The 25,359-nt window shown below is 42.2% G+C and overlaps 1 protein-coding gene across 2 annotated transcripts in view; it reads right to left on the reverse strand.

Annotated features, from left to right (window-relative positions):
• AGMO (alkylglycerol monooxygenase) overlaps positions 1-25,359 on the reverse strand; it is a 737,946-nt gene that overhangs the window by 450,928 nt on the left and 261,659 nt on the right. The gene's annotated exons all lie outside the window — the stretch shown is intronic.

A 25,359-nucleotide genomic window follows, 5' to 3' on the forward strand; every position in this document is an offset into this window, starting at 1 on the left:
GTCTGGCACATTAGATACTGTATGTGCAGTTTCACTGACATGTCGACCTGGCAAATTGAACCTCTTGACTAGACCTTCCTTTTTAATACATATAAGTCACCGCTAAGGCAGTCCCTGGATACATTAATTTTTCACTACTGCAAGGCCTATCTCTCCCATAGGATAACATTCAGATTACCTTATTACATGTTGTAAGTGTAATGTCCAGTAGGGAAGAAATAAGAATCCCAAGTCTGGTGTCTCATGAATCACAATTTAAAATTACAACTTATGAGGAAGTGGGATTTTAAATTGTAATTCTGAAAATGCCACTTTTATAAATCTGGCATTTTCTTCCTTTGGCTATTTGGTGCCTGTTTCTGCTCAGTCTGGGTTGGGTGACAGCTGCTCTTTGTGCATTCCCTCTAGACAGCCAAAACCTTGGGAGCTTAGGTGTGACTGAAGGGCCATCTACATCCTGATGGGCCATCCTGGGCAGGATGGGAGTTAGGAAACGGGGAACAGCCTCATACTTACACATGAATTGTCTGTGTTGTGTCCCTACACAAAGGGCTGCATACCCCGAGAGTGATTCTGGAGCCAGGGCAGGAAGTGAGGACCTCTGTGCACTTCAGAGCTTTCTTAGAAGAGTCTCCCACTTTAAAGGCACAGTTGGGTATATGTACTGGACCCCAATACCAGGAATTTAGTACACTTTCGGACCTGTGAAGACTCTGTCATGAAGAACTGCTGTGCTGCTGAAAGGACTGCTACTCTGCTGTACTGCTGCTTTGCTGGACTCTTGCTTGGTGAGCGCCCCTGCTGCTTGCTATTCTCCTGCCAGGGTGAGAAGGACTGGACACGCATCACTTGAACCCAGAGTGACTCCAAGGGCTTGATGGCTTGCCTCCTGCCTTAAGTCCCAGGGACATCAAAGAATTCAACCCATCCTGCTACAGCACCTGGACTTTGCTTCCTCCAAGGTTTGCTCTGCCAAGTGGTGCTAACCCAGTCCTTGGCCTTTGGAAGTTGGTATAAAGTGCTGCTTCAATCAGAACCCATGCATCTTCACTGGAACCGGCATATCTTAACCTGTGTGTGAGTCAAAACCAACACATTCTCGTCATTGTTTTGAGTGGGCCATGTGCATCACCTCCAGAACCAATGCGTCATCTTTGAAATCTACTGCCGGAGCAGCACCTATGCATTGCATTTGGAACCTATGTCTTGCACTCAGAACTGACGCATTGCCACAGTTGTATGGAGAAAATTATAGATGCATTGCTTTGGCTGCACCTAGAATATTTGTCGACAACGACACATCCCGGAACATAGTACTTTGGTTCAGCTGGACCAAGTGGGTCACTGTATTTGGCTCACGCTCCCTCTAAGTCCGCCTGACTTTTTGATTTTGTCCCGGTCTTATGGGACCCAATATCTCAATCAAGCCTTTATTGCTTCTAAGCGCTATTTTACATTTATTGTTTGAAAGTTCATATCTCGACTTCTACTTGTTAGATATTTTTCATTTTGGTCGTGTTTTATTTATAAAATTATTCTCTATTTGTCTAACCTGGTCTGGAGTTCTTTAAGTAATGTTATCACTGTGTTACTGTTTGAAGCATTACAAAAATACTCTATACAATCCCTCATAAGTTAAGCCTGACTGCTCTATGCCAAGCTACCAGAGGGTGAGCTCAGGATAATGTTGGGTGTATTGTGATTAACACTGACCAGAATTTTGGTTTCTGTTTGGACAGGGTGGATACCTCTGCCAACCAGAAACCGAATTCCAGAGGTGTAACAAAGGCCCCCGTAGCCCCTGCAGTGCGGGGGGCCACCAGGTTTACCCATACTGGAGGGTGCCCCCTCAGCCCCTACTAGTGTGAGTGCATGGGGCCCCTTCAGCATATCTTGAGGGGTGCCACCTCACAATTTATTTCACCACTCCCAATTTCTAATAGTGACACATTTATTCTCAACATTGTGCAACAATCTGCATTTAATTTGTTGTGTTTTTTTTTATTAGTACACTTCTAGGTCACATATCCATATGTTCATTTAAGTAACTGGTGCTTAGGAAAGGCATGAGAGTTTTAAGATCTTACGTGATTGCAGGAGAATGTTCATCTCTGGAAGAATGATCAGGTTTCTGAAGACATAGCAGACAGCAGAGCTGCATTGCTCCAAACGGGGCCACACCAAGGTCATCCGTGCCATTTTTTCTCAAAAGATTTTTTATGTACAAACACAATTTGGCCTTTTTTTGCCAAGGGGCACATGGACCCAGAAAATAAGCAAAGTTCAGTTACACAATTGTGTTGAGTAAATCAAAGCAGTGAATCTTTATTATGGCAAAATCTTTTATGCCTAAAGATTAGGCATTTCAAATACTTAAAAATGCACTTCAAAATATTTTTTTTACTTTTGCAATCTTTATTTTCTGTTCTTTGTTTTCTTACAATGTTCTTCATTTCTGAAATTATCCTCTTTGATTTATTCTGCAATAAAATGAGCTGAAAATAAGAAATGTTGAAAATAAAAGTGTGAAATTCCTATGTGTGTGCAGGTGTGGCAAAAACGTTTGAGAACTCACAATAATATATCAAATATGCCAGTCTCTGGCAAGTTGTTACATGCCCAATACACATTACCTCTGCTATTTTCAGGCAGCTTCTTACTTGCCCAATACGCAATATCTCCACAGCAGAGGTCTACTTTCAGAATCCTGGATGTTCTGCTAAGTTATGGAAATATGGGGCAAGCCTGGAGAAAGTTGTGATATTGAAGAAACATGCTGCTCAGATGATCCGTCACCAAATCATCTAGTCCAAAATAGTTGGAAGAGTGGCAAGGCTAGTAGATGTGTCTCTGCCCAAGTCCCAATCTTAAAAGACAAGCAGGCAAGCATAAAAGAGCTCACCCATGGCTCTTTTGGCATAAGAGTTTTGGACCATATTGTCTGTTTAAATCAAAATCACCTGATTCCATAAGAGAAGAGCATATCAAATGAGAGCTCAAAAAATGGATACTAGGGCCCTGAAGTTGGATGCATGAAGTTTCTTTGAAGGAGGCATCCTCTCTGAGAAGAGAGGGAGTGCCAGAGATGCACATATCACAGCTTGTTTGCATCTGTCGTAACTTTTACAGCAGGGGAAAAGGGGAACATCTCATTCTAGCAATAATTGTATTTCACTCCAAGCGCTGCTGGAGATTGCTATCAGCATTAAATGCCTGACAGGAAGGATGACAGTGTTGGTAAAGATGAAAAGTTAGGGTAGCCATGTGCTGGTGAGCACATGGTACTAGAATCAGTGAAGACGTCTGAAGGAACAAGAGAATGGAGAAGCCCCATCATGGTCATCCCTGATCATTTGGAGCCTTCTCACTGTGTCAACTTGAACCCAGAGTCAATCTCTTTTGGTTCAGCAGAATGGATAGGCTATTTCACAGTCTGGCTGCTCCTAGAACAGGAAGGAGCACCACTCCCTGCTGTATCTGGAATCTTGCACCTATAAATTACAGATCCTGTGCAGGGAAAAACTGTATTTGATCGGGAACTCATGTTGCTTTAAGAGATGTCAGATCTTGGCATTGTCCCTTTAATTTTCAGCTACAGAAGGTGAATAACCCAGCTATTTTTCCAGATCGGAATGTATAAGGTCATTTGCATTGTGAAGAAAAGCAAACCCTTTGTGAGTATTGTGAGAGCAATATAAGTACTTGAAATTGTCAATGATTCCTCAGAACACAAAAATATTTCTTGTGCTGGATCTGCAGAAGGCTTTTCAATTAATTGTATGTACCAAAATGATTAGAGGGCTTAATCTTATTTCATGGAATACCTCTGGGCACTGGCTGTGGTCAAAGCTTGGTACTAAGATTTTGCCGCATTTCATCACACAACATCAGATAATTGTTCTACAAGAAACCTGGCGGTACTACAATGTGTTTCTGGACGGGTATGTCTTGTGTGCAGTAACAGGAACACAATCATCCTCTGGAAGAGCCAAAGCGGATTTATTCATATGTGTTGCAGTAGCAATTAATTGTGCTGAAATGGATTGATCATTGGACGTAGGTGACATCCAGGTCTTGGAACTAATTTGCAAAAAGTAAGGGAACTATCTGTTTATTCCTAGAAGGACATTTTTAATCCAACTGACATAAAAAAATTCTGAAGTCATTGAATGTTTTGGAACATTTTATGTTGGTTGAATTGTCCCTTAGCTGGGAAGAATGATTCCATCATTCTGACGTATGATTTAATAGTTAATTTGGATGATTCCTCTGAAGAGATGCTTACTTTAGTTGTGAGCCGGGCACGTTACCTCGCGAAGTATGTTAAAACAATGGTCTGTGCTTTCGGAGGTGCTCTACACTTGGAGTTTATGTAATGCTCGAAGCATGTTTTAGCCAGCTGGGTTCTACCCTTCGATATTCACAGCAAGTGTTTCCTCTAGTATTATTGTTATGATACATTCTAAGTTACAACGCTTGGGAGAGCAAGCATAGTGATCATAACCCAACTGTGATTTTGGTGGATGTTCAGTGCATAGTAGAGTATGTCCATGATGTCAGGCTCATTTTGAGAATGCCACTGAGGCAGGTAGATGAGATCAGGGGGGACTGCTTGATCCCCCGCTGTCTTAAGAATACTAGTAACTCTTATATCTATATTATGTGCTATTTGCAGGATGTAATTATGCTGAATGGTGACTTAAATGCTTTAAATTAAATAAGTTAGGTTACTTAGCTCGAAGAGGAGGTGTGGTGCAACGGCCAGAGTGGATGAATCTGGAGCACGGGGACCGTGGTTCGATCAGCGGCTGCAGCTCAGCATCATGCGACTCTGGGCAATAGCTCACTTATTCTCCCCGACAGCACCCAGTGCCTTGAAACCCTTGAGGGGTGATATGTGTGTGCTTTACAAATAAGACTTACAAAAATAAGAATTATAATTTAGGGTTTACCCTTACAGCAGACCTCACAATGTCTCAGGTAAATGGTTTAGCAATGCTTGTGGTAAAGCCAAACGGAATTTGAGGATAGCTTTGAAGCACTCTGCTCAGAAGTATGATGAAAGGAAGAGTTGTACACAGGTTTGTAAAAGAGCGATTAAAGAACATAAACGTGTATGTAGAGCCTGTGCAGCTAAAGACATTGCTGTATTTTGGAAGGCGATTAATGGAAGATATGCTAGAGGTGACAGGTAGATTGTAGGCGGCACACAGATCACTGCTGAGATATGGGTTTGATTCATTCTACAGTATAATAGTGACAACATTTTTCTTTAGACCTCTTTAACACACATACTAACCTGAATTTTATTCTTGAAGAAGTTATTGATGCTTTAAATAACAGCCCTTGGAATAAAGCACAATGCCCTGGCAGGGTCCGATGAACCATACACCGGGCGGCCACTCTACGACATCAGCGTAATCGCTGGCATGTGGGTGCTCCAATGAGGGAACAGCAATAGTTGTTGCCAACGAGAACACCAGCATCTACCACCACCATCTAAATGAGCTTATGAAAGGTAGTTGAAGGTGGACCTTTTTACTCTTTTGCCGAACGTTCCATTTATAGCTAGCTCTAGTTCAGGCTGAAGATTTTGTATGCTGAAAGTTTTCTCTATTTAGAGTAGGGGAGCATTTGTAAATGGGATAGGAGATAGGGTTTAATGTATGTATAGAAATAAAGAAATATAACGGAGAGGGAAATACAAATTGGATGTTGTGTACAATAATACGAAAAAGACAATTTATGTATGTTTCACTGCATAAAGTAACAGTAATTAAAACGTTCTTGGATTTTAGTTATTTTGTCAGGAGATGTGTAATAATTAGATTAAGACAACACTATCTGTAGTACTCGACTAAAAAGCTGTTCAAGTAAAGCAGTATAAGTAATATTATGAATATGTTAGCTGTAATTTGTAACAGGAACAGAATATGCAAATCAGGAACTAAGATTCGCGGCCAAGGCATTTCCCAAATGAGCTGTAAAGCTGAATAGGGCTAAATGTTTACATTCACTGCTATCTCTTTAAAAGCCTAGATTCGGAAAATGGAAGTAGTTGATATTGGTTATTTTGTGCAATATTTACGCTAACCAGATACACCTATTGCAGTATACTAACGCATTGTTGAATGTTCAGGCGGCTGGCCGAGTTCTCTTCTTTTCAGTAGAGTCAATGGAGTGAAAAAAATCCTGCAGAATTTGTTACTCCGAGCTGGCCAACCAAAACAATCAGCAGCCCTTAAGACACAGGGCACAACATGGGCTGTCATCGCAGATCTTAATGCCGTTCTTTCTGCCCTGGCAGCAAGAGTAGCCTGCTTTAATATTGAATGCAGGCTTTCACAAAAACGTTTCCACATATGCGAATGTGGAAAAAAGCATTTGCATGCAGTTATTTAGGCAGTCAAACATATTTCCGAGAGTCCTTGAGGTCATTTTAATTAAATACACACAACAATGGCACATTCGTTGTGCTCATCCTTATTGTTGACTCAAGGAGTTGACTAATTAAATTCATGTCATTCCCAGTTAATAATGTAGAAAGGTGTGATTCAGAAGTATTTACTATGTAAGTAAGAACTTTTTTATAACTTTGTAGTTCACACAGCAACCTTTATTTATCATAAATAAGGGCTTAAGTCTTGAAGGAATGCTGGACGATGTGAAAGACAGAAGTGTGTGTCTTTAGGTTTACCGATGCCTTTGTGACAAATATTCTGACTTTCTTGGAATTCTAGCGGTGGTCCTGGAAGTGTGCAACTCAGGTTTCCTGGAGTAATCAAATGTGTAATCATTTTCACACTTGAAAGTGTAATGGGGAACATTTTACATTTTCAAAGAATTCAGCAAAACAATGGCAACACAAACAAATATATTTGTTACTTGGAATTTACAAACATTTCACCTTTTTTCCCACCCTGAAACAGTCGGAGATACAGGGTCTCAATAAAGCGTTGGCAGGCTTTGTACTCCGCCACAAACGTAGGAGAGTGCCCTGTTTACCAAACTGACATTATGTGGTCTATTAGGATGGCGGGAAGACTCCAGCCCGCCGACCACCCTAGCAGTGCTGGGACCAGCCGCCAGTGGTGCGGCGGTCCCGCACCGCCAATTAGGATGCCACTGTCACCATGGCGGTCGTATCCTGTATATTTTACATTGTGGCGGGCAGTACTGTATTCAGCACCCGCCACAATGTTAAAAGGGCATGTTGTGCATTTGCATGTACAACGTGACAGGCACCGTGTGGTGCCTGCCACCTTGTGCATGCAAATGTTGGGGGGTACCCCCCAAGTGCAGCCACCCATACCCCAAACCCCCTAGGGGCCTGCAACAGGCCCCAAAAGGCATTCTCTGCATTCTTTTCCATGGCAGAGTCTCCACCATGGAAAGGCTTGAGACCGCTTTCATCATAATATGGAGTGCAGTACCTAAAAGGCACCGCCACCATATTGCAGGTCTTTTCTGCCTGGTAGGCAATCGGGTGGATTGCCTACGGGACAAAACTGGCGGTTAGTCTTTCCATCCGCCTGGCTTCCCCCGCCATCGTAATATGGCTGGGGGACATGTTAGGCGGGTAGACAGAAAAGCCATCCTAATAGCTCTCTATGTTTCTGCCTGCAGTGCTCCCACTGACTCTGCTGTGCTTTTCACAGACGGCCCATCAGACATTGGGCTGTCCCTGTAAGTATATAAGACTGTACACCTTTATTTAGAGGGATGGTCTAAGGGACTTTGTTTCCTGTATGCGACTGCTGGGATACACCTATTAGTCCTGAACAGAAAAAACTGACTCCCACACCCTTTGAGAAAAACACACAAGGTACCAGGATCATTAGTTTCTTATTCAAAAGCTAACTCCAACATGTCGACATGTTTATGATAAACAAAAAAAGTTTGGCAAGAGGCTGCATAAAGCATTCTGGTCCCTTACCAACGATCAGTGCCTTCAAAGGAGTCGCCATGGGGGTGGCTCCTCTGCAGGAATAGAGACTTTCACTAGCAAGGTGGAGATATCTAACTATGGTAGGATGTAACAAAACAGAACAGATAGTGGCTGGGTAACTCTTGCGCAACTACAACTAAATCAGTATTCTCCTTATATGAAGGCTCAAGGGAACAGGGGAAAGCGGCCACTTGCGTCCCCAAAGGAGTCCTCTGCAGCCAGAGAATTCAGTAACAAAAGGTAAGTTGTCCCCGAGCACATATATGCCAATTCTTATGTTATTCCAAGAGAAAAGGTAACCACAATCAAATGAAAGTCCTTTCAAAGTTCATCAGATTAAATTCCTTTAATTTCCATTTCTTTTCTCTTCAAAACATCAAATCTCTTCATAGTCTTCATCTAGTTCAAACAGAGGTAGCCAACACGTGTTTCGTCAGAGGGTACAGTCACCCAAATGACTTCTTCAGGGCAAAAAGATCAATCCGAACAACAAGTAGTAAAGATCAATTCCAGAAGGCAATTGTTCCTCAATTATAAAGTGGAACAAAAGGATCAATCCAAACAACAAATAGTAAAGACCAATTCCAGAAGGCTATTGTTCCTCAATTATAAAGTGGAACTCATTCCATTATGTATATCTGAGTTCTTCACATATGGTAATGTATAGTTCAGATCCAGGAGAGTACTCCTCACGTCTTCAAAGGGGTTCCGTTGCAATCACAGACCCCCTTTGAAGACGTGAGGAGTACTCTCCTGGATCTGAACTATACATTACCATATGTGAAGAACTCAGATTTGGGTGACTGTACCCTCTGACGAAACACGTGTTGGCTACCTCTGTTTGAACTAGATGAAGACTATGAAGAGATTTGATGTTTTGAAGAGAAAAGAAATGGAAATTAAAGGAATTTAATCTGATGAACTTTGAAAGGACTTTCATTTGATTGTGGTTACCTTTTCTCTTGGAATAACATAAGAATTGGCATATATGTGCTCGGGACAACTTACCTTATGGTAGGATGTAGACCAGTGCTTCACACACATTTTTAGAACAACAAACCAATTTTAGAAGGATAAACTTTTGTAACCCAACTAGCTTTCATGGTCATTGGGTGGATACATTGATTAATAGTAACCAAAGCATCATGAGGTAGCACATTGGCACTTATGAATTGCACATTTTCCAATTAAAGTGTACCCTAAATTTGCACGGACATATAGGTTTACTGATAGAACTATATTCCATACAAATGATGATGGTTTCAGAGAATAGCTTTCATGTGTGCATCACCAAGTGTCTTGATTTGCTTTGAATCCTATTAAAATCTTTGTTTCCATCACACTTTAGAGTTGCACAGAAAATGTGCATCATTATTGCTTTTCTAACTGCTGAATGTGTGTACAGTTCATTAACAGGTATTTAGAGTTTGTTGTGTTTTGAAAAACAGTGACTTCCTACAGCCTATCCTTTCAAACTTCCTGTTCCCTATCAAGCTTGTTACATAATTCACTTTGCTTTTCCGACTGCCAAGTGAGAGGAGTCAGTAAACACCAATCCCCATGTTAAAAAAATAATTTAAAAAATAACAGGAATTTGTCAGATACATAATCTCACATTTGACCTCTGCCTTTGAAGTGCAGGAAATATGACAACATATCTAGATAATTCATTATTTATTGCTTGGACTCTCAGGGCCAAACAAAAATCAGCTTTCAACCCACCAGAGGGTCACGACCTACAATTTGGGAAAAAACTGCTGTATCCTACCAGGGCAGCAGAGAACATGCCTAGTTAGCCTGGCGGAACAGAGTACACCCTGCAAAAGTGTAAATAACCTAATGCCAATTGACAGAAGGCAAACCATTTCTAAGGTGGAAATGGGAACGGAGCATATCCAAAATTGGTGGTAGTCCTGGCAAGGAGTTTCTTAAATAGGAAAGCAGTTTTTACACAGAGACAAAAAAGTAAACACATGTTTAGATGGTTTAAATGCACTCGTGCAAGGCATGTGTAATTGTACACACAATACAATTACCAATGTAAAAAAATGCCACCACATTAGCAACAAATAAACACGTTTGCCGCTTCCATTAAGTACCTTAACAACTTTTGAGAATGTGTCAGCATCCACTCAGTAATTGGTGTAAGCTTACGAGTCAGGCTGCAATCTACATTTAAATTTCAGAACTACAATGGCACATGTACAAAAAGAATTATCCTAATCTGTGTAATAATTTAAAAAGTAGAGTTATTAGGACAGTATAAATTTATCATTCAAATTGGAACAATTTTTGAACAAGTTGGGAAGTGGAAATATAGTCGACGTCCTGCGACGATCTCACCGATGGACCCCATCTGCCCTTTCTGTGGGTCAAATATAATAATAATCTATCATGGGGGCTCCCTTTTCTTCTGATTTTATATTTACTACGTGACGTAATTTGATTTCAACAATACATTTTTTCTTTTCATTACAAACGTAAATTCTGTAATTTTGAATTAAGTCCCTTACTGGTGAACTTTGTGAACACAAAACTCTGTTTGACTGCACCTACAATTAATGGTGGAAAAGTAAAGTCATTGAACTTCACTTCGGATTTACTTGTCCTGATGATGGTCCCATAAGCGCTGGTGGGGATCTACACATCGTTGACAACTACGGGCCATATGTAGGTGGCCAAATACCGGTCGGTAACACCGAAAATGGCCCGTTTTCGGCGTTACCGACTGGTATTTAGCCATGTGAGATGTACGTAATACCAAATTGAATCGATATTAACGAATCGGTAAAAAATTACCGATTCCTTATTTACCGATTTGAAAATACCGAAACAATGAATACCGAATCGGAATAAACGATTCGGTAAAACCCCCAAAAATGCGATGTAGCAAACCTCGTTATTACCGAATATGACCACGTTTTAAGAGAAATGTAGTAATCAGGTGCAGTGCATAAAAACAGGCCCAAAATGCATCTGTGTGAACACAATGGCAGGCCTCTACCTCATAGCAAGGCCGCTACGCTTGAGAGCAGCAGGAGTGAGGATCTGGAGACGTGAAGAGTGGGTGTACAGACTACGCATCACATTGTTCCAATTGACAGAACCTGAAATACATGAAAGATACAGACTGCACCCAGACACCATCCTGGACCAAATATGGGACCTAAGACCCTATCTGGAGCATCAGACACCAAGGGCCCTTGCTATCCCCACCCATGTCCAGGTACTCTGCTGCCTGCACCTCCTTGCATCAGGAAGTTTCCAGGGTGTGATAGCTGCAGTGGGTGGAGTGTCACAGAGCTGTCTATCCCGTTTCTTCCACACCTTCCTGGATGCCATGATGGACAGAATGGAACATTACATTTCCTTCCCCAGTACACAGGCGGAGCTGCAGAGAACCAAGCTGGAGTTCTACCAACTTGCACAGTTCCCTCACGTAATTTGCTGCATCGATGGGACCCATATTCCCATCTGCCCACCTGCAGCAAGTGAATACATATACAGAAACCGCAAATCCACCCACTCCATCAATGTGCAGGTGATTTGTAATGCCAAATACATTATAATTGACATTGTGGCCAAATTCCCCGGGAGTAGCCACAACGCGTACATCTTCAGGAACAGTGGCATACATACACGTCTGCTTGCTGGTGAATTTGGAGACGGATACCTACTAGGTAAGTAAATGTGACACACCCTGATGTACACCCTGGCTCAAGCTGTTGGTCAGACAAATCAATGCCACTTACTTCTGTTCATAGGTGACAGCGCATATGCCCTCCGGCCGTATGTACTCACACCATATCTCAACCTAACCACCCGAAGGGAGAGGAGATACAATGTGGCACATAGGAGCACACGCAACGTGGTGGAGCGCACATTTGGATTGCTCAAAAGCAGATTCCGTTGCCTACACAAAACAGGAGGTGCACGTCTGTACAGCCCCATCAAATGTTGCAAGATAATTGCTACGTGTGCAATGCTACACAATCTGGCCACTAAAAAAGGAACAGCAGTGGAACTAACTGAGTCAGAGGACGAGGACGAGGACAATCCTCAGCCAGAGCCCTGCGCAGCTGGTGTTGCAATTGAACATGATGGGAGACAGAGACGTCAAACTTTTTCTGAGTGAGTAACGACACTGAGCCATTAACAGTTACATGTTAAGGTGTTTATTGGTATTGTGAGCATTGTCCAATTGGACATGGGTTACATCACCCATCTCATGCATGTACACAGCCATAGTTCTTTACTTCCTGCGTCCACGCGCAGCACGTGCACGTTCCCCATCAACACTGTCTGGTGTGTTGGACTGTTCCTGTGCTGGCACGTTGCGTCCACTACACCTCCTGCACTCGGTGGGTGAGGGCGTAATGCTACCACGGCTGGTAGCCTCCTCACTGTCCCCCCCCTTCCATTGTGGACGCCTTAGCATTCTGCATGAGCTCTAGCACTGAGGTCATGGACACCATCCCCCTGGCCACATCCCGGCTGCAATGCGCCATCTCCTCCTGCATGGCGATGGACCTGAGACACATCAGTGATGTTGTAGTGGCCAGCCAGTTCACTGACTTGGTATAGGCCTGGAGCCTCTGTCTCTCCCGGCACCTGCCAAGACGGTCCTGCTCAAGCTGGCTGCAGAGGTTGTCCACCGAGGTAGCTACCCTCTCCATTCCCGCACACAAGTTCTCCCCCATGGCACTGATGCCCTTCTCCATCCTGTGCATATGCTTGTTCATGTGTGCCACCTCCCTGTGCATTGACTTCATCTCCCTCCATTGCAGGCGGGGGACCTTCAGCATGTTGCCTTCCAGTACAGCAAACATACTGTCACCCTGCTCGGATGCTTCTGGACTGTCCGGCCTTGCCCTACGGCGTGTTGATGAGATGTGGGCGCCCTCGGATGCAGAACCAGCCTTCTCCCTGTTGTATCTATCTCCTATGGGACTTTGTTCGCCCAATCTGCCCTCCTCCTCCGACTCCTCCATCTGCTGGAGGGTGACCACGGCATGCCTCCTGCCTGACTGTTGTGGTGGTGGTGGTGGTGTTGGTGATCGTCGCAGTGGGGACTGAGTGAGAGGGGATTGCGGCCCTCCCTGGCGCTGTGGTGATGGCTGTGGTGGAGGATTGGGTGGCTGTGATGGCGCAGAGCTTGTGGTCCCTGCAGGCATGCTGTCATCATCATGTTGCCTCCCCTCTGGCCTGGCTGACCTGCCTCTGCTGCCCTCTGCTGCACTGCGAGATGACTCGCCTGTAATGACACAAATGTAAATATACTCAATGCTCTGTCTGCAATGGAATTACATTAAACTACATGCCTTCAGAGCACAGTGGTTGTCCTGACGTAGCCAATTACTTTACCATGCTATTGTGTATGCTGGCCTGACTGTCCTGATCAGGAGCTCCCTCTGACTACATCACCCATAATGCATTGCAGGTAACCAGTAAGACATGGTGTGGAGTGGGAGCCCTTTTACCACTATGGGGATTGGGGTTGGGGAGGGGGTAGCACAGCATGCTGGGCATGCTTCTTACCTTGTTTTCTTGCTGCTCTGGCGGAGCTATCTGCGTCTCCCACGCCACTCACACTCTCCGGCTGGATGGTGGACTCCACCATCTGTTCAAGTGGTGTTGGTGCTGGGGCTCGGTTTTTACCTATGCCTGTTTTGCCAGCCTGCCTCTGTCTCTCTGCCATCCTCAGTTTTGCAGTCTTCCTGAGGTCGTACCACCTCTTCCTGATGTCCTCTATGGTGCGCAGGGTCAAACCTATGGCATTGATTTTGTCCCGAATGCCACTCCAGATTTGCCTCTTCTGTGACTCTGGCACTTGGTGGGACTGGGCTCCAAAAAGCTTGTGGTGCTCTTGGCAGACATCCTGGATCAGGACCTCCAGCTCCTTGTCACTGAACTTCAGTTTTCTTTTTCTGTCACCTCCCTCCTTCTCCCTGTCCTGGCTTGCCATTTCAATGCTTGTAAAGTTGTTTTTCAGTCTTGCTTGTGGCTGTGTGGCTGTGTTGCTGCTGGCTCCTCAGCTCACCTGCCTTCCTGCCTCCCTCACAGTGAGCTCCTGGTCCTGTGCACCTGGCTGGGTGTGGCCACTTCCTGTTTGGGAGGTAATTGAATGAATCAGGATTGGCTGATTCACCAAATTACAAATTTTTGAATTACCGATTCAGTATTTACCGATTCGGTAATGGATTCTGTAACACCAAATCAGTATTTGGCTTTCGGTATTTTTTTTTTTATCGATTCGTTCAGATTCTGTATTTAATACCGAATTTTAACGAATCGGCAAACTTTAACGATTTTTTATCTACATCGCGTTTACCGAATTCTTAATACCAATTCGGTAAAATTCGGTATTAAGGATTCGGTATTCTCCATTTACCTACATATGGCCCTACATCTTAACTCCAACTTTTACTTATGACTGTTGTGGAGTATAAGATGTTCTTTTTATTGTGACTACTGTAATCTATATATCACTTAAAAGTCACTGTACAACTATATGCCTCAGGTCAGGAAATCTTTTGATTTCCAGAACCCCGTCACTTCTTGCTCACTTTATGTTACTATATGTTGTTTCATGTTTATTGAATATGTAAATAAAAACAAAATGTTCCATTTGGACAGTAAATCACCCAACGCTGATTGTAGTTTTGTGGTTATGGTTTTAGATTTCCCATGCTAGGGTCCGTTGTAAAATGATGGCCGGCCAAAGAGACATGCGCATTTTAAACATATAGTGCCCTGCCCATCACTGCTTTCTGCTGCTTCCTGAGTGGCAGCAGCTGAAATCAGAAAGCAGCCCCATCCCCGTCCTGACAATCGGCTCGGGATGGGGTTTTGAAAAATAAAATGGTAATAGATTAACTTTATTACCATTTTATTTTTCCATCTCTGAGGGCAATTTTGTTACTGGGGTGAAACTCCTCCACTTTAACAGAGGAGCCGCAAAGGGTATAAGTACTGGACCTCTAACACCACCACCACATCAGAACTCTTCTGGAACTGAGGACATTCTACAAGGAAGGTCTGTTTTGCTGCCAGTAGGAGCTGCCACTTTGCTGAACTGCTTTGCTGTGTTGGCCTACTACCTGCTGCTTCTTACCTGTAGTGAGAAGGACTTTCCCTGTATCTCTGCATCCCAGAAATAAAGTATCTCCAAGGGCTTATTGGCTTCCCTCATATTTCTGAAGTCTCAGGAATATGAAAGACTTCCCGCTTGCAACCTGCAACCAGACTCTGGACTCTACTTGAGTCCTGCTCTGCCAAGTGGTGCCAATCCAGTGCCCTTGGAATTGGGTTTTCTTTGCTGCAACCCAGAAAAAACTCCATGCATCAATGATGTAGCACAGATTGGAATGGAAGCATTTCCTTAGAAACCGATACATCACCGCTGCTGCATGAACCACAGACACTGCATTGCCAACAGCGCAACAGATTATTTCCTGTTTCCAACGTATCTTCAACTTTGTACAGCTTGGTGTCAACACATCACCTTGTGCTGCACGCATCACCTACAGCCCAGTGGTGTGACGATGACACATCATCCCAATGTTCAACGCATCTTAACTCTTAGCGCATTCTCGACTTTGCACAGCTTGGTACCGACGCATCGCTCCATCTGTAAGATCAAAATCAAAGCATTGCCTCCTTTGCTCCACGCATCGTCCTGGACGTCAGTGCATCCAAAGTACTGTTCAGCGGCCCAAGGCTGGCCATTGTATCCAACCTGTGCGCCATCGCAGTTGATCTGAAGTTTTGGATTTACCCTGGTCAAGCATGACCAGATAGTTTAGGTTGGGCCTATCTGTTTCTAAGCAAACCAAAAATACTTATTCTTTAAAGATTCATATCTTGACTTCTGGTTATTGGACTTTTGTCACTTTGGTCGTGTTTTACTCATAAACATATTGGTTAGTTATTTTACTAAATTGGTGTGGATTTCTTTTGTGGTGTTTTCAATGTGTTACTGTGTGTTGTTTGCACACATACCTTACACATTGCCTCTTAGTTAAGCCTGACTGCTGTGCGCCAAACTACCAGAGGGTTAGCACAGGTTAATTTAGAGTGCCTTATTGACTTATCCTGACTAGGATTGGTGTTCCTGCGTGGACAGGGTGCATACCTCTGCCAACTGGAACCCTCATTTCTAACATTATTAATGAACAGTTTAAAAAGGATTGTGAACTATAGGCATGAGCATGGTTCTTATTATGTTATCTGCTTTGTGAATTCTTTTACTTGAGTTTTTCACTTTTCTTTTGCAGTACAGCATATCATTTGTTAATAACAAATATGTCACAATAACCATAATTTAGCTGACTGTCTGCCAATTGCTACTGTTTGTATTCTTCTATTTTGCTGGATCCATTAGATTTTCTTAGATGTATTTCTTTCAAACACAATAACTACTGCATGAGAAGAACTCAAACTTTTCAACATCAAAAGCTATTTTGGCGATTTTTGCTGCACTTCAAATGGGATTTCCAGCTTCAGCTTGTCTGGATGGGGGAAGACTTTTTAGTGAGGTCCCTGCATGATCTTTTCCTTTAACTTCCTTATGAATCTTGCCAGTAAATTGCTTGTGCTATACACATTCGTTTCTTCCATTTGTGTGGTGTAATTTAGGAGATCCATTCATGCATCTGATAGCTTTGTAATTTCATCATAAATTATTCTAATTTAATTGTCATTGAACACTCTATTGTGAAGCACAGATGTTGGCCTAACTGCAATGGCCTTGCTCTTTATCCCTTGATATTACATTAGTTTGAATTATTACTGTTTACTTGTTTCTGGTATATTGAGAGGGTTCCTGTATCCACACACTATATTTAATTCCATCAACTTAATTTCAGGATGCGCTCGGTTTAGCTTTAGAGAGTGTCTTCACTCTAGATCAACTTTACTCTATTAGTCTAGCCACAAGACCAGGATAAGTGAGGTAAGAGTCAACATTGGGTAATGGCCATGTGTCTGCCCCTCTATGAGCCTATAGTTGCAGTTGAAGATACAAGCTGAAGATGGAATTCCTTTTCAGCTTTAGCAAAGCTGTCCTGGCTCTCACTTAATAGTATAAAGGGTTGTAATTTGGGTGTGCAGGAACAACAATGTCATATTTGGTGAGATCAGGAACTCAAGCTACTACACCTTGTTTCTTCAAGTGTCCCTTTTTGGAGACAGCTGTCTTTTAGGCTGTGAATATGAAGTTGGTGTCCCTGAATTTGTCCTTTTTGTAATTCACGACAAACTGAGGTGCCTTTTATGCTGTGATGGGATGTCCCATTAGATTACTGTGTGTCACACGAGAGTCTCTGCAAATCTTGCTGCTGTAATCTGAAAGAGTGATGGTCAATGTTGCTCATATACTTTTCCTGTTAGTCCTTTGAAGTCAGCATGCCAGACAAAGAAGTAGACAACATAGGGGTTTATTCAGCAGGATACATCCTTCTTCAAAGGGGGCACAGGAGTCTTGGAATCAGATAACACTCCAATCACCTTTTCCCATTCCATCCTCAACCTTCTAACCTACACATCACCATACATCTCCCTTTTTACAAAACCAAAAGTAAAAATAACATAAAACATAATAAAACATACATCTTTTCTTTTTTTCTCCAAATCACTAATATTTCCATCACCACACATCTCCCTTTTTATATTGGGATAGATACAACATAGATTTAGTCTATAATAACCAAAGCTTCAACTGCTAAAGAGGAAAACAACAATAAAACATCATGACTCATTTGTTTTGAATAACAGAGAAAATATAGAATTTTCAATATGCTATGAAAACCTGCCATTTCTTTGGCACAGCTTTAGTGCATATGCTTTTCCTTGTTGGAGGGATCGCATCACCATCCTTTGAATTCTTCTCCACTTTTTCACATGTAAGAAAATCAGCAGGAATAAATGTTACATGAGTAATAATCCAACAATTTCCATCAGATAACGTCACTGAATTATTCACCCAACTCATATACCTAAACAGGATCTTTACATTTGGATAATCCTTACCCAATTATAACAGAATTCTTGACATGCACCCAGTCTCCAACTTTCAATTTAGACTCTCTTCTCAATCCAGGTCCCTCTTTCCTTATTCTTCTTAAGTTGACCAAGTTAGACTTATGCTCAGCACATTTCCACCAATCTCCAACACACCCTTCCTTAGGTATCAACTGAATCATCCAATAGGGGCACAACTCTGTGGCAGCTTTCCTTCCCCTCATTAATTCAAACAGAGATTTCAATGTCAGAGAGTGAGATGTAGTGCGGTTAGAGCACACTAACTCTTTAATAGACTCAGCCACATTTATGTTGCTTCTAATGGTAGCTTTTATGTACTTCACTAGTACTTTGTTAATAGGTTCTACATTACCATTGCTCTTAGGATGGTACAAGGGAGTTCATAAATGTCTTATAGCACATTTATTAAAAAATTAAGTAATCTCTGTGGAAATAAATCAAACCCCGTTGTCAGTTAGAATTTCTTCAGGTGCACCTTCTCTAGAGAAGACTCTATGAAAACAATCAATAACTTTCTTAGTGGTGGGTTCAGAAACTGGTTCTACTTCAACCCACCTAGAAAGATGGTCCACCATTGCTATGAAATATCTCATACAATTGGGTAGAATTTGATAAGGTCCTAAGAAATCCACCACAACACGTTGCCAAGCTTTTCGTGGACATAAAGTCGCTGACTCAACATGACTTTCTGTTACCAAGACCTTGTCGCTTACTTTGCATTTGACACAATTTCTTACAAACCCTTCTAGTTCACTGCCCAATCGTGGCCGCCAGAACCTTTCTCTAATTTTTCTTTTGGTTGCAGTTGAACCTAGATGGCCGTAATGAGCCAATTCAACTATGCGTTGCCAAAAACAAAGAAGGTGCAATCAGCTTGTCTCCGTTTTCTATGGATAATACTTTGGAAAATTTCCAGAATATTTGTAAATCAAACAACAGATGTTTCTCTTTTGGCTTTCCAGATTTCACTAATGAAACAACTTTTCTCAAAATGCGATCTTCCTTAATAGCAACAACCCAATCCTCATTCTTACCACACACACTAACATCTCCTACATAAGCAATAAAACGTTCCTCAATTTACAATTTCCACTCCACATCTTCAGAATCCTCAATGGGAATCCTGTATTGACAGTCTGCTCTTGAATTTTTCCGTCCCATAATGTACTTAATGTAAATGTATATTCTAGTTATTTTGCTGACAATCAGGATTTCTAGCTGTTCTGTGTTTAATTTTTTTTTTCCCTGGAAGAATAATAACTAGTGGACAATGATCAGTCTCTAATACAAATGGTCTTCCCCATAAATATGGTTTAAACTTTTCCACACCAAAAGTTCTTTCTCAATTAGTGAGTATTTACGTTCTTCTGCTTGTCTCAATGTTCTAGATGCAAAACCTGCAGTAAATTCATGACCTCCTTCAGTTTGTGGTAAGATTGCAACAAGTCCATAATCACATGCATCAACTGTAACCACTGTAGTTCTGCCTTCTAAAAATGGTGTAGAGCAGGAGCATTTACAATCTCAACCTTGATCATTTTAAATGTTTGCTCAAACACAGTAGACCACACAAACTCAGCATAAGTGTACTAAAGAATTCTGTTAAATTTGCAAAATTCTTCAAAAATTTGACATAAAATTCAGATAAGCCTAAAAATGAAAGAAGTTATTCCTTGTTTTTAGGAGCAGGTGCATATGACTATATTTATCGTGCTCCACAATTGTGATCTGCGATCCCATATCCACTAAAACCTTTACTGGATTTCCTTCAATACACAACTCAATTTCTGGGTCAGGAATCTGAGCAATTTCGTCCTGCTTCTCACATCTACTCCCTAAAACTAACTTTTTGTGTTCTTCTTGTTTGTCATTTCCGTTAACTTTGCACTCTTCACTAACTACACAACGTACAGAATTATCTTATCTTCTCTGCACACTTTAGAAAAATGTCCTATTTTATCACAATTTTTACATTGCTGACCATGTGTGTGACAATATTTGAATGTAGAAACGTTGCTGGGTGACCCACATCTGTAGCAACTAACTCTGCATGATTGAAGAGGTTGGGCATTAAACCAAGTCATACCCCTATCTTTCTTAACTTCTATAGGTGTCACTGGCTTATTGCTGGCGTGAGTAGGTCTTCTAGTGTGCTGATATGCAGGAGCTCCACGCTAAATACTTGGGGAGTCCTCATTAAACCCTCAGTGGGTCTTCTCAAGAATTGATTTAATTCTATTGATACATAGAGAAGTGTAGGTGGCGGGGAGTAACACAAAATCACTCATATATTGAAATACCAGACACTGTGTAGATTAGGTTTTTAAGATCCTGAAGAAAAGCCGCTATATCATTCACATCAATATATTAGGCTTGAAACATGTCAGCCTTCAGCTACCTGAGATAATCACTTCTAGTTGGTGGCACCACATATTTTAACATAGGCAGTAGGACACAATAATTAAATATTTCTGTAGAGTACCCCTTGTCCTATTTGTATCCTACTCTTTCACATATTTAATTAAAATACACCCATCTACTATTTTACCCACATTTCACCATAGGGCTTATAAAAAGATCTCCAGTAAAGAGCCCACATTGAGGGTGCCCATCGGGCATTGCAGCGCCTGCCCGACGTGGAGTAAAATCCTAATGATGAAACATGACACCTATCTAGGTGTGTGGGGATATTTGTTTCTAAAGATTAATGCTCCCTGCAGACTCTGTGGAACTTAACTGACCTAAGCAGACACATTGTTACTTACTAGGAACTGCATACCCCTTTGATCTTTTTTATTTAATATTGCACCTAAAACAAAGTCTCTGATTTACTGAGAGATTCTTCTAAAAATGTCACATCTTCACAGGAACCCTATATGCTTTTAGCTATATCTATAGCTTTACTTAAAGATGGATTTTTGCTGGTAAGCAGTAATTCTTGGATCTTCTTTGAAATTACATCTTACCACCAATTGAACTTTAATTAGTTGTGATGTGAATTCCTCACATGTCGCGGCTTTCAAAGCAGTGACATAGGTAACTAAACTTTCAGATGGTTTTTGTAATCTAGTAAAAAAAACTTACATCTATGAGGTACTAAATTCTTAGGGGTTGATTACACTCTCATTAGGACGTGCTCCGAATTGTATTCAGGATTGCCGAATCCGATTGAGAACACTTATTACCAACTGAATCGTACCCTGTTCTGAACGACTGATTACGATGCCTGGAAACTGAAAGGGCTGTCTGAATCCGTTTCAAAAGGCATTCAGACAAGTCAAGCTCCATCCATGGACTCGGTTTCTGAGCAAGCGATCATGATGACAGAGTCGGACAGCAGTTCCAATTTGGTTTGCCTGGAAAAAAACGGCTATCAGAATCGGTATTTGGGGGCTCGTAGCAGGCCCCCGTTACCCGGGGCCATTCGAATTGGGGAGAGGGGACCTATGGGATAACTTTAAGATATACTATCATGCGCCGCTGGGTCTTTTTGTCATTCTGAACTTTAAATGTGGTTTTATTATAGCCTTCTCTTTCAGGTCGCACAATACTAGGTAAATCAGACGTGGTATTGACTTGAAAAGCTGGTAACTATTGCAATTCTTATACTCTAAGCACCAGCCTTGCAGGAGTGTAAGACTATGGAAAATTTCCTCAATTGCCCCGTCCTGATGAATTGCCACAAGACCCGCTAGGGGCTGACAGAGGCAAGAAACATGTCAACCTTTCACATTACACAGGCCTTTTAGGACAATTGTATCCGGTTAGGGCTTCACTGTCTTTATTTAGGTTAATGAGTCCGAGGAATAGCATTTAAGCAGTAGGGCCTCCCTAAACCTATTTTAAAGCACCATTCTGCACCAACTACACTACTTATTTCACACACCTCCATGCACCAATCGGCTTCACCAAAAAGATCTCAGCTAAAGAGCCCCTTCACGGGTGCCTGTCGGGCATTGAAGCGCCAGCCCAACGAAGAGCAGGCCCATATGATGAAGCATGACATCCTTCGGGGTGAGTGAGGGCTCATTTTCTCAGGCCTGAACACTTTCACTCGCACCTAGGAACTTTCCATCAACTTTTTATACTTATTTCTCTGTGGAGTACGTGTGCAGGAGCTCCTTAAAAAAGCTCCCGGTTCCTCTCGTTTGGAGAATCAGATAACACTCCAATGACCTAATACCATTCCATCTTCAACCTTCTAACCTACACATCACCACAACCTTTTTTTAGGAATGAGTCACTTGCTAGTTCACAGAACAGGTGTATTTTGATTCAGGGGTACATTTACTATGATCATGCAGTCCTTTTGTGGGCTGTACAGTGAGTCTTGTGTTCTAAAAGACTTAATGGAGACTAATTGGAAGCAAGTCATCGAAGTCTTCAGGACTTCTATAAAATAATGTATCGATGTCCTGTGTCAAGGAGGGCGTGAGGTACAGAAAATCTGCAAGTGTATATACCGTTACCTTTGGTCTCTAGTATGTTGGATGAATCATATTGGACTGTGCATATCCTCTACAAAGATGATGTAGTGAAAGTGCTGAAGGTTTGAGGATTCCATTAGTGAGACAGTTCTTCCTCATTTTTGTGTAGGGTTATTTGCTTTTACAGGAATCACTGCCAATAGAGACAGTGACTTTATTGTGATTGGCACACATGTGACATTAATTATCAGCACATTTTGTATCCTGATCCATGGAATTGGTTGTATTGATATCTGGTTGTATTTGCCTTTCATTGAGTACCTATCTACTATCGCTCTTAGAAAGCCACTATCCCTCCAATCATATGTTGACTGCGTCTTTAACTTGCACCCTGTACTGTGTTCTGCTGTCCAACACTCTCTTGCTGTACACAATACCACATAGTTACTTCGGAGTTTCCTTTAAAGCTATCAAAGTGTGTTGAGTAACTAGGACTTAGAGAAGTCTGGATGCTTCTTTTGCAGCTGGTAGGGTTGCAAATCATTTTCGTATTTTTACAATATTTCTGGCTTCTGTCTGTGTTCATCACCTCACCTGTCTTATCATAGTAGAGTCTCTGCATGCATTTCATTATTTTGACTTGTAACATATTTGGCATTTTGGCTGTGTGTGTTTGCAGATACATGTTTCTTGGCTGTAATTGCTAGAAACATGAATAACACTAATTCCACAGCTTCCCTCACACTTATTAGCAATGGTTGCCACATGATCATGCCCATTCCCTGTGGCTCTGGAGTGTGAAAGGATACTGCATTAAAGTTAAAATGTGTGCCTCTGTGAAGTGCCGCTTGGGTATGCATTTTGATCCAAGTGTTTTTGGTGTATTGTTCGGGTGTGGGTAGCTGATCACTACAGGTCAGATTCAGAGACATAGGTGTACAAACCGTGAATCTTATTACCACATATTCCTCCTCCTAATTCACTAGTGAAATTGTGTAATCCTAAGGTATACATCCATGCAACAGCTGAAATTCATATAGCATTGTCGATTTTTTTAATTTCATAAATTTTGACGTAGGTGCAGAGCTAACCATTTTAAGGTGAGACAACCTCTAGAAGTTGGTAAACACCCACAACTCACAAGCAGTTTCCCATCCTGCAACTGTATGCAAACTTACTCTGGAGAAGGGCTGAAGTAAGTGCAGTTCCAGGGTTGGACATGAAAGGGGTCTTGGATCTTTTACAGGTTTCCATGAGCATTTCTGCAACCCTGAATTACATAAAATCGGAAATCTAAGTTCTTATGTGAATGTTAAGTACATAACATGTACTTCAAACGTAGGAGTACACCTATGGCTGTAAACTTATTGCCCTTTTTTTATTAATGTGTGGAAAGACATTAGGTGTCTCTAATGTCTTTGTGGGGTGTCAGTGACTTCCCATGGACATTTTAAGCAATTTGAAGATAAATCCTCTTTGTAGGCAGTGGTCCATGAATTTAATGCACTTCAGTGTGTGTTTATATGTGTGACTGTGCAGGAGTGTAAAGTTAGATGTGGTGCTTGATAGGGATTTGTTCAGTTTGCATATGTTCCTTGCAAATTTGCTTGCTCTCTTTTGGGGGAATTGTGATTTGAGTATTTGCGCAAACCTGGAGAGCTCCTCCATCTCCCCGATGCCTGTTCCCCCATCTATTGCTGCTATCTCGTTGTCGACCCAAGCTATGGTGGGGGAAAGAGGTTCTGACCTGCCTTATGCTCAGGGAAATACTGCATCCATCATACCTGGTCCCCACCCAGTCTCTAACGTGCAGGTTTGCCTGGGCAGACAAGCTCTAGCGGAAAATTCAACTTCTTAAGCAATAGTGGGTGCAGTAGTTCCTAGTGCAGGGGGGAGGAGGGGAGGGGGGCGGTCATATGCCTCCTCCATCGAACTCTGTAATTCTACGGGGGAGTGTGCCAGAGAATGGGTTAAAATGGTATGCAGGGTAAACTGGTTAGGAAACAATAAGAAAACCGTTGAAGGGGATTGTGTAGTCATACATTTTAATAGGCCTATTGTGGCAGGAAGAATTCTTGCTTCTATCATGCGCCCTTGTGCAAGCAGTCCCTTACCTGCTATCTTGGCTCTCCTTTGGGTTTTTTTCTACAACTAGGCCAATGGTATGCACCCCACAGCTTAACCAGTGGCAGATCCCAGGGTACAAAGCTTGGGCACGGGGTGTCCAGAAAGGAGCCTTCTGGGAGTTGGGTTCTTCTAATAGATACGTCCCCTGACCTCCTTTGAGGCCTGTGATTGACTGCCTAGGAATGACCATCCGGGTGTGGTCACGATGGCTGCAAAGGCCCTGCGTAATGAGGTCTAATCTGAGTCCAACCCTTCCCCAGGTATTGACTGCGCTAGTTTCCCCACACTCCATCCTCAATTGGTGGCCAACACTAAGTATGCTTGGTGCTTCTGGATGATACTATCTCCCATGCAAAATTTCTTTTCTGGATAATTTCTGGCTTACACAACAAATTGGATGATGTAAACTGGGTTGCCCTTACCCCCAACACTGACTTTATTTACCTGCAAAAAACGCGATCCATGGACCTTGTCAGCATTGACGGGTTTGCTGCTTATAAATCAGTCGGGATTTATAAAGCACAGCAAATGTTGTGTGAGGATCTCAAGGCATTGGAGTTGCCAGCTGCTTCACGGTGAGAAAGGAAAAAGCACTCAGGGAAATTGGGGAAAAGGAAGGAGAAAGCAGTTACAAACAGGGCAAACAGGGGAGAAAGCACTGAGAAAAATGGGAGGAAAGAAGGAGAAAGCTGTAAAAATGAGGCAAAAGCAGGAGATAGCTCTCAGAAAAATGACAAGTCGGACCAATGGTGGATTAATGGCGTATGTGCGAGTTACCCTGGGCTGTAAGGTCTGTCCGATTCACTGTGAGACCCC

The sequence above is a fragment of the Lissotriton vulgaris genome, chromosome 10 (assembly GCF_964263255.1).
Source record: "Lissotriton vulgaris chromosome 10, aLisVul1.2, whole genome shotgun sequence".
Classification (NCBI taxonomy): Eukaryota; Metazoa; Chordata; class Amphibia; order Caudata; family Salamandridae; genus Lissotriton; species Lissotriton vulgaris.